The following is a 15,941-nucleotide window of genomic DNA, read 5'->3' as shown; positions in this document are numbered from 1 at the left end:
CCTGGATCTGTAACCAGTGTAATAAAGGGCCAACATACAAAGACAACCATTCACACTGACAATGTGCAAGCCTTTGGGAGGAAGCTGGAGTACCTCGAGAAAACCATTGCAGCCAAGAGAACATGCAAACTCTATACAGACCTGAATCCAGGTTTGAGCGCAGAACCTATTTGCTGTTAAGTGACTAATCACTGCCACACTTCGAGTTATTTAAACTGAATAGGCTACTAATCCAGAATGTTGCCCTGATTGCCTTTTAAATTTCATTCTTCGATCACCACATTGTCATTTAAGAATTTGCCTTTATATGCCCTGAAATGAGGAGATACAATTTTTCCTTATACGTTACATTGAATTATTTCCGTGTGCCACCTAGTTATATAGTTAAATAAATGCATCCGGCAGAAAACTAGATCCTCCTGTTATCCCCTTATGTATTTTATATTATATCTGTAATTGTCTTTCCAACCTTTCATTTACCTGGAGTAAATAATGTATCACCTTCTTCAGGTGATCAATCTGACACCTCTTCTTTCCTTTTTGACACATTAGTAGTGTAGGAATGTGTTCCTAAAAGAATACAAGGCCAGATTTAAAGAGCATATATATACATTTAGTACATTAGGATGCAACCTATAAAACCCTTTAATTTGAACACGTGTAGGCTAAATTCAAATGATTTCTGAATTCCCTCAGAGTTTGTTTGAAACCAAACATGTCATTGTTATTAATTATTTCCGCTAACTAGATGTAATGAGTGGCCTTAGAATGTATGATGTTGAATCTCATTTGTTTGGTAAGGCCACATAAGGTTTGAATGAATAGTGCTAATAACTGGACAGTTCTTTATTAATAACGTAGTGATGTAATTTCTATTTTACATTCCAATTGAGTTGAAGGACATCTATACAGATATCAGAGTATTATTTAACCACACAAACATGTCAACTACTACCTGTGCTCTCTGCCTGCAACCTTCTTAAATTGATTTGGTTTTTACCATGAATAAGCATGTGAAAAATGATGCGAGGGTTCAAGTAAGAGACAGAACCAAACCACAGAGCTAGACTGACTGTATCAGTCAGCAAGTTCTGAGCCATATGATTATCATGCCAACAATGATTACATCTGACATTCCTACTTTTCTTTAGCTTCTATCTATAGACAACAGTGCTGCTAGGTTTCACTAAAATACCACTTTCATTCACTTCATTCATGTGTTCTCGTGTAGCTTTTATAATTTCTGCTGTTATATTTATTTACAGAATTACATTCTGGCTCTGGTCAGCTCTTTTGTTGTAAGTGATTTACAATCTATGTGCACAGTATGCTTTGAACCCTAGGTTGTAACAGATTGTTGCACATTGAGCAGCAACATACACCCTGTCTGCTTCTCCATGGTGTATTTTTATTTTTGCATGTTATTTAGCTCATTGAAAATTAGAAATATGGAATTGAAGTAGTTACGCCTGGGTCTCACACACTGAATGTGTATGCATCGCTGGACATCTAACTTTTCAGTTGGGTGCCCATGTTATCGGGTTAGGGTTAACACACTGCCTGCGTCAGCAACGTGTCTCAGGTACATCTCATGCGTGTAAGCTGCATGATGAGTTGGAGTCTTGCCTATTTTCTCTGTTTACCGCACGCTGTTCAGCAAAATAGAAAGTGAAAATTACAAACAACACTTCCTTTACCTTTTTAAAGAGAAAGTTGATGTTTGTGTTGACTGAATCCATACATTTGTTTTATCAAGGCTTTTAAAGTGAAATATTTGCAGGACTGGAAGATGCACGGCTTCATACTGTAGAGTCCCGGTGTTTAATTGAGTACATAGTACTAATGTGTGAAGGGCCTTGGAATACCGGGTGTTGGTGGGACTGGATTTAAGGTGTTGAAATATGTGAGCGCTCTCCTTTGAATGTTTTAATTATCTGTGATTATCGGCTTAACAGACGTGTGTTTGTGATTTTCTCATCATCCTGCTGGGTGATTATTGCAACACCTATATTTATGATATTTGAGGGGGACCTTGTATCTCACTAAGCACAATTGGCAGGATAACACTATCAAACAATGGAAGGGATTTTTTTTATTTTTATGCAGTCACTGGTTTGTTAAAAATGCTGTCTACTGTATGGCATTTTGTAGAAAATCATGAAAAGTCTGGGAATCTATATACATTTCAAGGGTTATATAACCTCTGGCCTTATAGGGTAAATGTTTTATAGTGTTCACAAATAAAAAAAACTGCTATGCCTGATTAATAGCAGGTATTTACTCCAGATCTGAAAAGGACCTGCTGGTGTTCGGTGATGGTGATTTGTAGGTGTGTTTAGGATTAAACCACCACAGCATCAGACAGTGCACATTGAAACTCATGCCACTGTATGACGAAACACCTCTCGCAGCCTTTTGATAGCATACCATTGTGTGTCTTTTTCCACAAGCGATTTTTCCGTGTCTCTCCTGGTCAGGTGGCTGCTGACAGTGTGTTTGGGCAAGTCAGTGATGATGACAGCTCTTTTCAGCCGGAACGCTTCTTATGAAAAATACATTGTATTGTCTGGAGTCAAAATATAAACAAGACGAGGACATAATGATCTCAAAAATGCAGCAATGCTCACATGGATAACAGTGCTGCAATTGTTATTGGACGCATACGTTCAATGTAAACGAATATAAGATGCTGGAAATAAAGATGCAGCTAAGTATAGAGAAAACCGCGGCAGAGCTTCAACAAAAACAATCAGGCTTTCGCCGTTCAAACTGTTTCTGGTCCCACTTAGCAGCTCTCTACAGAGAGCATTCCACATCATCCACATACCTAATGATAACAAATAGCCTATTATTACAGACATATAACGACACTGTCAAAAAGTAGACAGACATGCAATTAAATGTGCTGCCTAGCATTTTACTGCAGGCACAGCAGACGGTGTGGTCGTAGCCCGGGGCTATGCAGTCTCCACAGGAGTGCTGCTGTGTTTCCTCTCACTGAACCATGTCAGTGGTTAGCCGTTAAATGCCACCATGGCAACAAGACTGGGGAGGAAAAAAACCTGATATTGGTGCTGTAGCTGGTTAACAGGATCGTAATGAGTGACGGTTCTAAATTACACAAGAGGGAGTTGTATGATATATTTTTTATGTCAAGAGCAAGTCTGGAGCCAACAACTTATTGTTGCTGCTAAGCCGTAGACGAGTTTGGAGGTTTCTGCGAATCTGTCTGTCACTAACAGACCTGCTTGCCTGCACGCGCTTTGCCTGAGCTCTCACTGCATATGAGTCTTCACAAGCCAGAGGCAGGAAAAAAAAAATACATTGCTGAAGCAGAGACGATAACCAGAGGTTAACGAGCACGTCACGGAAAGGTCGGTTTCTAGGAGTTGTCAGACAGTGGGTGTTCACGTGTTTTGGTGCCCAGGCTATAACAAGAGGGCTGATGGGATGTACCAGTTGCAAATTTGTAAAGTGTAGCCTGCTCTTGATAGCTTATGCACGATTACCAACCCTAGCTTAAATGCAAAAACAGGTAGAAATGAGCTGAAGTACATAATGCACCATGGAGCAGAAAAAGAGCAGGGACTGGTGGAGACCAAAACAACGCTAACAGAGAAGTGAACAGTATACATTATGCTGATAGGAACACAGTAATGTGCTTGATGTAAAACTAGACAACAGCTATGGCTATCACCACATTACTTTAACCACAGTTGTTATAAAGTGCTTTGAGAGGCCTGTATTACTAGCATGTCAAGGTCATCTCCCTTGATGATCTGGGAGCCACCAGTTTGCTCATTAAGGCTACAGAGGATGCTGTCCTAATTGCTCCTCATACAGCCCAAACACAAATTAACCGGAAGACAAAATCAAATTTGGAATTAGCCACTTTACTTGTTCTAAACCTGCCATTTTGGAATGGGCAGTTTGCTTGCCCTGGGGTTATGCTAGTTGCAGCTTTTCTTCTGAAACAAAAGTGAACTGATAAACCTTTATGGAGACAAGTAAAGGCCGAACCCTGAAGTCTCGCCACGGCTGCTGCACAAAGAGCTGTTCACCTGTTTATTCAAAGTACAGAGAAGCTTGACAAAGTACACAGAATCGGGAACAGGAGAAGCAGTTACCGTTGTCCTGAGGACACGCGTTGTTGTGATCGCCCTGTTGTCTTGTTCGACAATATCACTTTGGTTAATAAGTCCCAGCTGTCGGCCGCTGCTACAGAGTGCTGGCCGCCTGTTTATTCCAATTTTTTAAATATTGATTGTATCAAATTCTAGATATGGGAGTCACATACAGACAGACAGTAGATAGACTTCCTTAATAACAGAACACAAAATGACAGAATGGGCAACCACACATCTTCAACCCTTATTTTAAACTAAGGTGCTCTGCAGGGCGGCTGAGGCCAGACATCTTCACTCCCTTTCCACATGACTGAAGCCCCCCTCCACTCCTCTAACACGTTTGCTGATGTCACCACCATAGTGGGACTAGTGTGTGGTCATTAAATTACATTTCATTTAGCTGATGCTTTTATCCAAAGCGACTTACAATAAGTGCATTCAACCATGAGGGCCATCACACCACATAAACCAAAAAGATCATTCCCTCAGTCAGTCTGTCAGCCTTTGTTAGAGAAAGAAATGTTAGAGATCTCTTAGGATGGAGCCTCTTGGCTGCATATTCAGTCTCCTGGTACGTGTCAGACACACCGGGCCAAAAGGCCAGTGCAGACAGAAACTTTGGAGAAAGAAAAGCAAGAGCTGGAGCGAGGTAAGTGATGACAAATTGGGAAATTAGGACACAGGAGAGATAGACTGGAGCTGGATTTTTTTCCAAGCTTGAATGATTGCGTAAGAAAAAATAGCAACTTGCTCTCACATTAATATATGCATGATGAACATTCACTCTTGGCACCAATTCATCAGGCTTTCTTCATCTTGGACTCTCATGCCAAGAGACCCTGTCATGCCCCCAACCCATGAGCACCCACATCTATAATTAGCTCGACGACACACCTACTTACCACCCACGTAACAAGAGCAAATGATCCAGCATAATTGCACATTGAACATGTTTAAACAAAGAACTCCAGGTGTAAAGTTCTTCTTTTCTCATGAGGCAGAGCACTGCTGTATTCACAAGGAGGCAAAAGTTACACAAGGCAGTGCAGAGGACTGTACACAGATACCAGGAAAGGAGTGAAAGGCAAAGGCACCTGCGGCACAAAACATGTAATGAGGTGAGGAAGAGAAAAGGGTGTGGACGAAGAGAAGAAGGAAAGAATGAAACTGACAACTGGAGAGACAGTTTGGAAGGAAAAGGTGATTTCACAGATATAGTGATAATAATAATAAAAGAAAAAAAACAAACATCCAGCAAGACACGAACCTTAAAAATCAACACAGTACACCACAGTGCCAATCTGATACATGTGTGGTTATAAAGAATTAGTACTGAGACTTAATACATTATTAACCATAGTTACATTTTACTATTTGGTGACCTCTGCAGATGTAGTAACTATAATGAGAGCAGGGGAAGAGGTCAGGGGCCTGTACTACGAGGCAGGATTTGCAGTTATCAAGCTTTTTAACTTAACTTTTTAAGTTTTCAGTCCTACAAAGCACATTCATTTCTTACCAGAAAACTTCACCTTGGTTATTTAGGGACAAAAGAGTTTTACTGTTTTAGACTTTTCATTTGTCCATTTTGATATTCAAACAAAGCTTCAAATAAACAGAGGAGTTAATCACAATATATTAACACATCACAGCTGTTGTAGCTTCAATTGTATTCTGCAATGATTCTAAATACCTAACTGTGTTGATGCTTTTACTACTTTATCATCAGTTCAACATTTCTCATGATTATAAATGAACATTTTAAGTCAGACTGAGCTCATCACACATTAATACTTCTCTCTGCTTTGGCAGCAGACACAGTCTGACCTCACTTAACATTTTTATCTGCTTCACATGTTCGTTATCGTTTATCATCAGACAAAAAAATTAAATACTCAGTAATAACCTTAATAAACGTCCTCTCTTTATTTACAAATTATCTTAAATATTTGACTTGACTACTGTTTTATTTCATTTCTAGTTATGTGAGCATCATCTACATTTTACTTCATGAAGTTCTTAATTGATTTCTGCTAGTGGAGCCAGTAACACCCGCTTTCAACTGTACAAGTTATCCAGGACAGCTGATGTTAAGTTAATGATGCCGGAAACGTATCCTGGGTATGTTGAAGTCGACCATTCTCCATTTCCTGCAGGTGCATTACTATGGAGCACTGAACCTCACAAAACAAAAGAACACTCTTGCCAACCATTGATTAATCCCTCTTAAAGTTAAAACAAAGTTGGATTTACGATGCCTTTACTTCAAGCAACAACAAAAAACAACGGTGTAAAACCTACAGTTGCCTTCATTGCCAATCGAGTCCAAGAAATATATGCATATCGGATGAATCTGCAATGCACATTTTATTTTTTTTTATGAAGTGACATTGCAGGTGAAGGGCTGTCTCATAAGCAGAAAGCACATGTTTGTTGGGCAGAGTGGTGTATGAGCATATAACACATCCAGCTTTCAAACTGGAGCTTGTGTCAGGCCACAGACCTGCAGTAACAATCTGTATCCACAGTCTAACCCTAACCCAATGTAACTGCCATGCACAGAGTAAGAGATGTTTTAACAGTAGAAAGGCTCATTCAACACCAATGTCTATAACTTGTCTAAAGCTACTTTAATGTCTCATGATTAGGTTCAGGATTTGATGTGTTCCAAGAGGCTTCATCTGACATGTTTCAGACAGGTAACAGATAATCAATACAGCAAAATAATGGCTCATGTTTCAGCTGTGACTCTACTTGCATTAAGGCAAGCCAAACTGCTGGAGATGTGTGTGAGCCCATAGCATGTCTATAAAAGTTGTTTATCCACACCTCTTTTCATGAATGACAGTGAAGAGCTCCCTCAAAGTACCTGAAGTATATTCCATATTGATTTGTTGTTAGTCATCAAAAGAAAAATCCCCTTTATCTCATTCACTAGCATTACAAATCCATTACTGTCAATTAATCATTGTTGTATTGTCATTGACAAATCATTAACAGTAATTCAAGAGCATGATTCAAATAAAAGAAAAGCTTCAATACATATGGACTGATACTGCACACTCACCTTCCCCAGGACAAGTTAACACACAATGAACACAAACAATAACCCTTGTGTATTGTGAACCCAATACAAACACAGAAGTATCTATCAGACCAGGGGTAGTTGAGGTAAGAGACACACAAGATCCATTATCCGGGACTAAATCCAGATTATACAACATGGTCGACCTGAAACTCAAAATGTAGTTCAACCGCAGACTGTATAAAATGGGCTACATGACAGCTCCCCAGAAATTAACTTCAAATCATCTAGACTAGCTACAATATTGGTCATAAACCCCACCTCCTCCATGTAAGTTCATGGGACATTTAGAAAATAAAAAAATATATAGCTTTACAACCACTGAGTCTCATCCATGGAGTGTATATAAAGATGGATGACACTACTGCCCCCCAAAAGTGAAGCCAAAGCATATTGATTGCCAGAGTACACGTTATAAATCCAGTCTCCTCCATGTTAGTGGGTGGGACTTGAAGCAAACTGGAAAAATATTATTTCATACTTATTTTGACTTCAAAGATGGTTTCCATTATATCAGGTAGCTTTTCACACTTTTCAGGTTTTCATAATCCTGATATGTTTGGTTTTGATTAGTTACTTAATGCTATAGAAAATGTCCTGATTGTAAGCTGAGACTTACTCGTGATTGGCTGAGAGTGTGTATTGGTGAGACCTCAGTACCACATCTTTTCACCATGACCACAATTCATCTCAACCTGGAAATCACACCCAAATAGAAGAGATCGTGATTGGCTGAGAGAGTGTATTGGTGGGACCTCAGTACCACATCTCTTCACCATGACCACAATTCGTCTCAACCTGGAAATCACACCCAAATAGAAGAGATCCTTAATTACAACCTGTTTGTTATTAACCATATCCCACGTCCCCGGTCACCAAATACAAATAAGAATACAAATAGAATAAGACCTATTTGTAATTCAGACCGAGATGTAACTCAACCTGACAATGTGCCGTAGGGATTTGGGCAGATAGGTCTATAGAGTTCTGGAGAAGGCTCACAACAGAGCCCTAGCACTGGAGATGAACAAACATTGCATTATTGACATTAATGAGCTGTATGCTAAAACTTCATGGCTGAGTTTTAGACATCCACCTGCAATCAGAAATATACTGTGTTATTAGCAGCTCCTGGATGCCATAGAAACCCTGGGGCAATCTTTACCTGTGAGCACTGACATTATGCTAAAAACAAGGTTTTCAATTATGTTGTTCAGTTATGGGTTTTGTGAGCTACATGTTTCCAAAGACATGAAATGCCCCTTCAGCTGTTATTATTTAGATCAAACTGAGAGAAGACTGGAGGGCAGGGAAGCATGCAATGTGCTGCATTGGGAATTCTGCTTATCCTATGGTCAGGTTTTATCTGGCAGCCCAGCATGGCACTGACTCCACTCTGAGAGTTATAGCCCATAGGATGGAAATCAGAGGTGTGTGGCAGAGTCAAGCAAGGACAGGCATCCTGGATCTACAGCCCCAAAGCCACAAGTCACCCAGGCCAGGTTTCTTGAATTACATATATGGAATATATGGTGAAGTACTGCTCTAAAATTAGACTGTTTTTATAAAGTAATTCCAATGCATGTTATTCATGTTGTTACTGAAGTTTGTTTTCAAACCTATTTTTTTAGGTGAATTACGACTTGTTGTTATATATTCAGGACTTTGTCCCTAATTCCTCTTTTGCCTCAGCTACCCTTTCAACAGATTCAGCTCATCGCAGGTGCCTACTGCTTTGGCACATTTTCACCATCTGAGGCCACCAGAAGTGCTCCTGTTTGTATTATTTTACCTCTGTTTGGGCAATATTTATTAAGAATGACAATATCCAGCTGTTGTGGATAATTACTGAGCCATTTTTAATTAATCTAAATATTTGTGTGAAGACTTATGTCTTTAGTTGGAACAAATGGGCTTGAGGCCACAGACTGGGATGGAAAGACGGAAAGTGACGGACTGACCCCATTGTTGGTCTTGGTCTTTTCATGGGATTTGTCAGCAGCCGGAAAAATATGGACCAACACCAGCCTCATCCTGGAAGTTGACAGGCGTGTGATTGCTTTTTGCCCTGGCGAAATGATTCCCCTTTGCATTTTTGGCTGTAAACATGGCTAGACAAAACACTGGGACTACTGAAAGCCTCAGTTTCATACAAGTGTGATATAACCCCCCCCCCCTCTCGACAGCTAAAAGCCAATCAAGGTACTATGCTCTGCACTCATATTATAAACCAAGAGAGTAAAATGCCACATAGAGTTTAGATAATGACATTTAAGCTTAGGTCATTATATTCAGGAAGTTGTTACTTGTGACATGTGCCTCTGGTCACATCATCAGCCTCTCTTTGATCTTGGTCAGTGACATCTGTTACTAATGCTGAGCAAGCATACGGGAAACTTTGATGAAACAGTAAGATTTGGATTCACTGAACATAAAACAGCCGACAGCTCTAATTGTCTGTTAAGATGGCTAAATCCCCAGACAGAAAAATCTCCACAGTGCCACAGTGGACTGTCAGCAGATTCCAGGTTTGCATGCTTTACTTGGACACAGTTAATATCCATCCTGTTACGATCTGATTGTGCAACCATATATGTCATCAGTGGTTCTCGTGCCCGGAGCCAATGATAACACAGCTAACATACTAAATACAAAGCCACTGGGTGAAAATTCTTTGAGTATTGATGTAAAAATCCTTTTCTGGCACTCACTCAACTCTTCTGATCTTGGACCTGTTTAGTGCGGTTGCTAGGCAACAATCTCTCATCGTGATCACTGTTTGTCAAAAGAAGCAAAATAGGACATGTGTACCCAGAGTTTGAGCATCACAATACTCAAGAGCTAAACAACACAGGGACAGGCTCCAGAAAATGCGAGGGGTCAAATTTTAGCCCTGCAGTGCTCAGCCTGTTGAAATAAAGGCCTCAGATGCAGCAAATATTGACTTTTCTAAGCCAGTGTTTATCTTGCAGCCTTCACAGAGAAACTACAAGGCATTTCAGATTTATAATTATTGGAGCCAATTTTATTGATTTCTTTTTTGATGGAGAGAAATATTGTCAGGCTCACAGTGTATTTTCGATTGTTTGTTTGAATTAGACCTTCTCTTTGGAAATGCAAAGACTGCAATCTGCACGCAGGAAGATGTTGAGAGGAGCCAGAGACAGTTTCCATTGTGTGTCTCTCAGTGTAAACCCAGACTTACACAGTGGCTGACGCCTGAACACCCCCACCCTTCTGCCTGCACACACACACACACACACACACACACACACACACACACACACACACCACACACACTTTTATATAAACTCAATCCAGAAAAGATAGCTGGTGGTCTGCCAGAACGCCAGCTCAGCATAATTATCCTAATGTCTGCTTGCTGTTCAGATACTGCTATGTTGCACACACATTGAAATGACTGTAGATCACAGCCTCTGTGTTTTCTTTTAATTATTCCACTTTGACTCAATTTAAATCTGAAGATAAACAGGATCACTGTACATACTCATCTTTGACTCTCGCTTTATTTCCAGTTAGCAAATACCTTTGGTCTGATAAACTCTTCAGCTGATGCCTCGTGTGCACTTTTGGTTGCCTCACCTTAAGAAGCAGAAGATGTTTATTACTGACACTGGTGTGCGCTAAGTGTTATGTAGAGGCAACGTGCAGTGAACCTTGGGATGCTTTTCACCTGTCAGCTTGAACAAATACATGTGACAAAAAGAAAAAAACTGTTCTAGGAATTGACTCACCACATTGTTTGATATTTCTTTCACCTTTGTACTATTGCAAAACCCATTCATTCTCTTTGTTTACTGATATATTATTCAAACTAGTATAATTAATCTTCATTTTAATATTGCATCTAAACTCCACCTTGAGCATATTTAACCTACATGCAGTGTATTTCTCTATGCTGCAACACTCAAACTGTATCCTGGTCAAACTGCGCTATAATTTACTTAAAGGTCCAGTGTGTAAGATTTAGGTGAAAGGGAACTATTTCCCTTGATTTAATGTAGAATAATCCTCGTGGTGTTTTCACTAGTTCGTTTCATCTAAATTGTATGAATTGTAGTTTTCTTTACCCCAGAAAAGACCCTTTATATTGAAATACTTTATATTTACAATGAGGGGACCCTCTCTACAGAGGTTGCCATGTTTTTTACATTGGTCCAGACTGGACAAACTAAACACCTTTTGAGTTTTTATGACAACTGAAGCTACCACAGTTTCTTTTTCATGTTTGGAAGGAGAGGGTGAGGTGAGGGGTATTCAGCTGCAACATGCAATTTCAACAGTACATATCACAAAATTCTACACACTGTAACTTTAAAAGAAAACAATATCTGTATTTGGTGTAAATATATCAAGCTTAATCAATCTAACACATTATAAATGTAATTTTTTTGCTCAGCAGTTGGCTAACTAGCTGTTAGTGCACTACATCACATCTTAATATCATTTTAAACACTATGTGTTTGCAAGTCAACAAGGGACAGCTGTAATAAGTTCACACGAGATACAACTGAAGTTGTGTGAAGCCGTCAGGACAAGTGCTCAACCAGTCAAAGCTAAAAGTAGAAAAAAAGAGTACGGAGGGAGCAACACCTATGTATACATATTTTTCTTTCACCATTTTGGTTTTGATATTGAATCCATTATTATACACATGCTCTGCACTGTACAGTATGTGCACTGCTATGGGTTCTGCTCCAAGGTTATCATGGCTATGCATCATTTTATCCTTTTCATTCTGTCATTTGTTGTGATTGACAGCTGGGATTGACTTGCTATCAGTCTGGCAGGTGTATTTGCTGCAGCTCCATACCGCAGCTCCACTCCATGGTCACCACGGCACAAACCCAAATGACATCACCTGCACAAGATGGCAGCGCCCTCATCCGGGAAATTTTGGCTTCATTTTTGTCCAGTTGGAGGAAGTGGAAATGATCAAATATTGACACTGGTCCAGTGTTGCTGCCATCTTCTTGACAAGGAGAGGGGGAGTCTTGATAAACCGAAATGTCCCACAAGCACTGCAGCATTATAGAACACAATAGAACAACAACAAATCATATTCAAATTATATTGACCTGTATTTCAATTCCGTAGAGCCACTACTTTTTCAGACAGATGGATCTAGCAGCTCTGTGTCAAAAAGCAACTCATGAGAAGTGCTTGGATAGACTACAAATTCCTTCTTTCTCCCAGTGGAGGTCAAACAGTATGTTTACACAAAGAAATGGATGACTGCAGTATATCACATTGAAATTCCATTAATTTAAAGGACTAATTTGCATTGTCAAGGAGTCTGTGTCATGGAGTGATAAACAAGTACAGAGACTTCATAAATACCCTGGGAGCAAGGCACTGGGGCTGGGACACACGCCCGGGATCCACTTAGAGAAACAGGAAAATTTATGGTCCAGAAAGGGAGAGGAAAAGAGAAAAGCCACGGAAAGAGTGCGTGAGAGAGAACATGAGGGGTGAAAGTATTGACTTTTTCGATATAATAAACAACAGTATGATTTATTGATGATTATTTCTTTGTTTATTATATGGCTTAAAACATTATTTTCCATAGCATTCCACCTCATTCTCTCAATCATAACCTTATATGTTGGCCTTGAACCAATCACCAGTAATCTGTCAATGTGTAAACTGTATCTCCCTCCTGTCATCCATCTGTCAGTTCAGTGAGTCACACTGAGTGACCTCCACCCCTTCACCACCTCAACTCTGGATACCGGGTCAACTCTCAACCAGATTCATATAAGTGCAAGGGCATTCTACTTTTCTGAGTGCCTAATTCTATTCATCTGATCTTAATAAAGTTAACTACGTCTTTATTCACTAATCCTCATTTGTTGCTCCTAAACCCTTAAGGTCAGACTAAAGACAATGAGTCAAATAAAAATTAAAGCATTGTAGAGCAAGATTTCAGCAAATAATCATAATCCATGTCAGACTCTGACCCTGGTTGAATATAGTATCTGGGCAAATCTGTAACAGCTACAGCCAATCAGACCACATGATGGAGTGAAGAGAGTTTAAACAGGTGGAAATCCAATAGAAGAACAAAACATCAACAAGAATGGCAGAGAGCATTCCTGTGTCAGATGTTTTTTTCATGACAAAACGTTATTTGGAGTTCAGACATACTAGTCAGCGGTTTCCTCTAGTGAAAGATGGCAAGTGTTAGCTCGCCACTTGTGTAATTTGAACACTCAATGACTGCAAGACTCCAAAATACAAGACAGCAAGTCATGAAGTGTGAACTGCACAGCAAGCTGATGATTTTAAAGGTCTCGTAGTCTGAACTTGACTCTTCACAGCCCTTTGAAGGTGTATCAGTAAGTGAGGACAATCCAAAATATCCTGGCTTTCCCCAAACAAAAACATTATCCTGAACCTTAACCAGAACCTCAGGTACGATGTTTCAGTCCCCATGAGGTTTACTGGTCCTGAAAAAAACTGTGATACCTCTTTAGGAAACTTTTCCAGGATGAAGATTAACACACACACTATTCACCGCACTGGAGTAAATGTCAATGGACAGCATGTACCCAGCTTATTCTGTGGTCAAACAATTAGCAAGCAAAGTCAATAGTAAAAAAAAAAAAAACTCGCCCTGAGGTGTAAACAAGTATCAGTTCCTCTATTTGAAGTGTTTTTGTCCTTCATCCACTTCACACAACAGAGACTTGAGTCTGACCTGGGTCACTTTAACTTATTAACAATATCCACAGGGACAGATGAAAGCCTGTGGTTTCTGTATGAGCTTTCTGGTTTCACTGTGGGTGTACAGATACCGTGTGGAGATAAATTATCAATAAATGAAAATAATGTTTTCTTCCTTTCCAATTCCCATTGAGCCTATGACTAAGTGAGTATTACGTTTCTAGGCCCTGTACTTATTTTTTATTGGTTCCTTTATAATTAATGACATGTTCCGTAGGTGTTGGTTATGTCTGTTTCACATGTTTTTATATCAGAGTGGAGCGAGGGATCTAAATCCTGCAACCTGCAATACCCTCCGTCCACACACATGCATAAGCCACACCGTGCTTGCCAGCTATGTTTCCTACCCTAAATCACATTATAGCCTGCTGCTCTCGTGCACAGCACCAGGCTTCAACACCCAGCACTAAACTCGTCGCTTGGCCACGTTCAGGGAGCACAGCCTCTTCAAGAAGCATTTCACCATCTTTCTTTTTTTCTCTTGAACAAGTCAGCACAGTATGAGGGAAGGGCCAAGGAGAAAATGGGGAGGAAAGAGTAACAGTATTAAAGACTTTTAGGGTGTAAATGGATTTTATTTACATTTCCAAGATGAGTCATAGCTCATTAGACAAATCATATCAAGTTTTTTTTCCCTTGGAGGTGAAGCAGAGGGGGTTAAAGTAACACCGAGGTGATGTGTGGGTTTTCCAGGAATCCGATGCTCTGATTCAGTGTGGGAATGTTGAATACCTTTTATTGCTCTTCTAGAAAAAAAAATACATTAGCAGTTTAATAGCTTTTGATGCATTGGTGCTCTTTTGCCTGTTTTTCTCTCACTTTCCCCTCGTCCACAAACCCTTGTGTAACTCTGACTTCACCTTTCATGGAATGTCACAGCCTCCACCCTCCGTCTGTCACTGTCCTCTGCTTCTCTTTGCTTCAAACCAATAGGGATTCCCACACCTGACTTCACAGGCACTTTTAGCACATTAGCTGCTCATTTGTCTTGAGCTCTTGGAACATGTCCACTTTGAAATGATAAAGATAACTACGCCAACACTTAAGAACACGTTACTTACTACTATGTGGCTGATAAGGAGCTCAGATATGGGTCATTTTAGATAAAACACACACACACACCTTGGCATGAATTATTAGTCAAAACAATGTCAAATAACACAGTCTAACTATTTATTGACATAATATAATTCCTTAATGTCTTAAAATCAGACACAGGAGTGAGAGAAGAAAAGTGCATTTGTAATAGGAGATGAGTAAGAAAAAAAATCAAGGGCAACAGTAAGTGGGCTGCGAGTGTGTTTTGAAACTTTCTAGGGGAAAGAGTTCAATGAGTTGGCAATTTGTATGTTTTTCCTCAGGCAGATCACAATAATTTTCAGGGAAATCGCTGATGCCTTCCAACTCCATTTTGTGTGTGCGTGCGTCCTAGAATCACTCCACAAACGTATTGCCAACACAGATATCATGAAAAAACATTTTGATTGGGCCATCAAAACATCCCGCATGTGGTGCTGTGTAATCAAACAAACGTGGCATTTTTTTGCATGCAGCCTGCGTTTAATTTATGAGCATGGGAGAAAATCCACTCATTTGCCTCAGTCCTGTGGGACATGTTTAGTGTATTTTCTACGAATTGTGTGGCTCGACAACTGTTTGAGCAACTCCAGCTCTGCCTGAGTGATAATCCACACCATGCGATGTGCCGCTAGTTGTTACAAGCCACAAGTTATGATTGCATTTTATTGTTTTGACAGTTTAACTTGACCGGCTTTGTGGCCAGTAAAGCTTACAAATGTTAATGCAGGACAAGCTGCACAGAGAGGAAAAGGCCAGAGTAGAGTCTTTGGTAAATATGGCACATTGGTAGCCTCACTTCTCACATGAGACACTTGTGACAGGGACTCGCCCTCTGTGTTTCATACAGTTGGGAATACAGCAAATACCCTGACTAGTTAGAGATGGAGGTTCCTTTATCCCAG

Source organism: Paralichthys olivaceus, chromosome 10, assembly GCF_024713975.1.
Source record: "Paralichthys olivaceus isolate ysfri-2021 chromosome 10, ASM2471397v2, whole genome shotgun sequence".
Classification (NCBI taxonomy): domain Eukaryota; kingdom Metazoa; phylum Chordata; class Actinopteri; order Pleuronectiformes; family Paralichthyidae; genus Paralichthys; species Paralichthys olivaceus.
The sequence above is the reverse complement of the archived record's forward strand: the minus strand, read 5'-3'. Positions refer to the sequence as shown.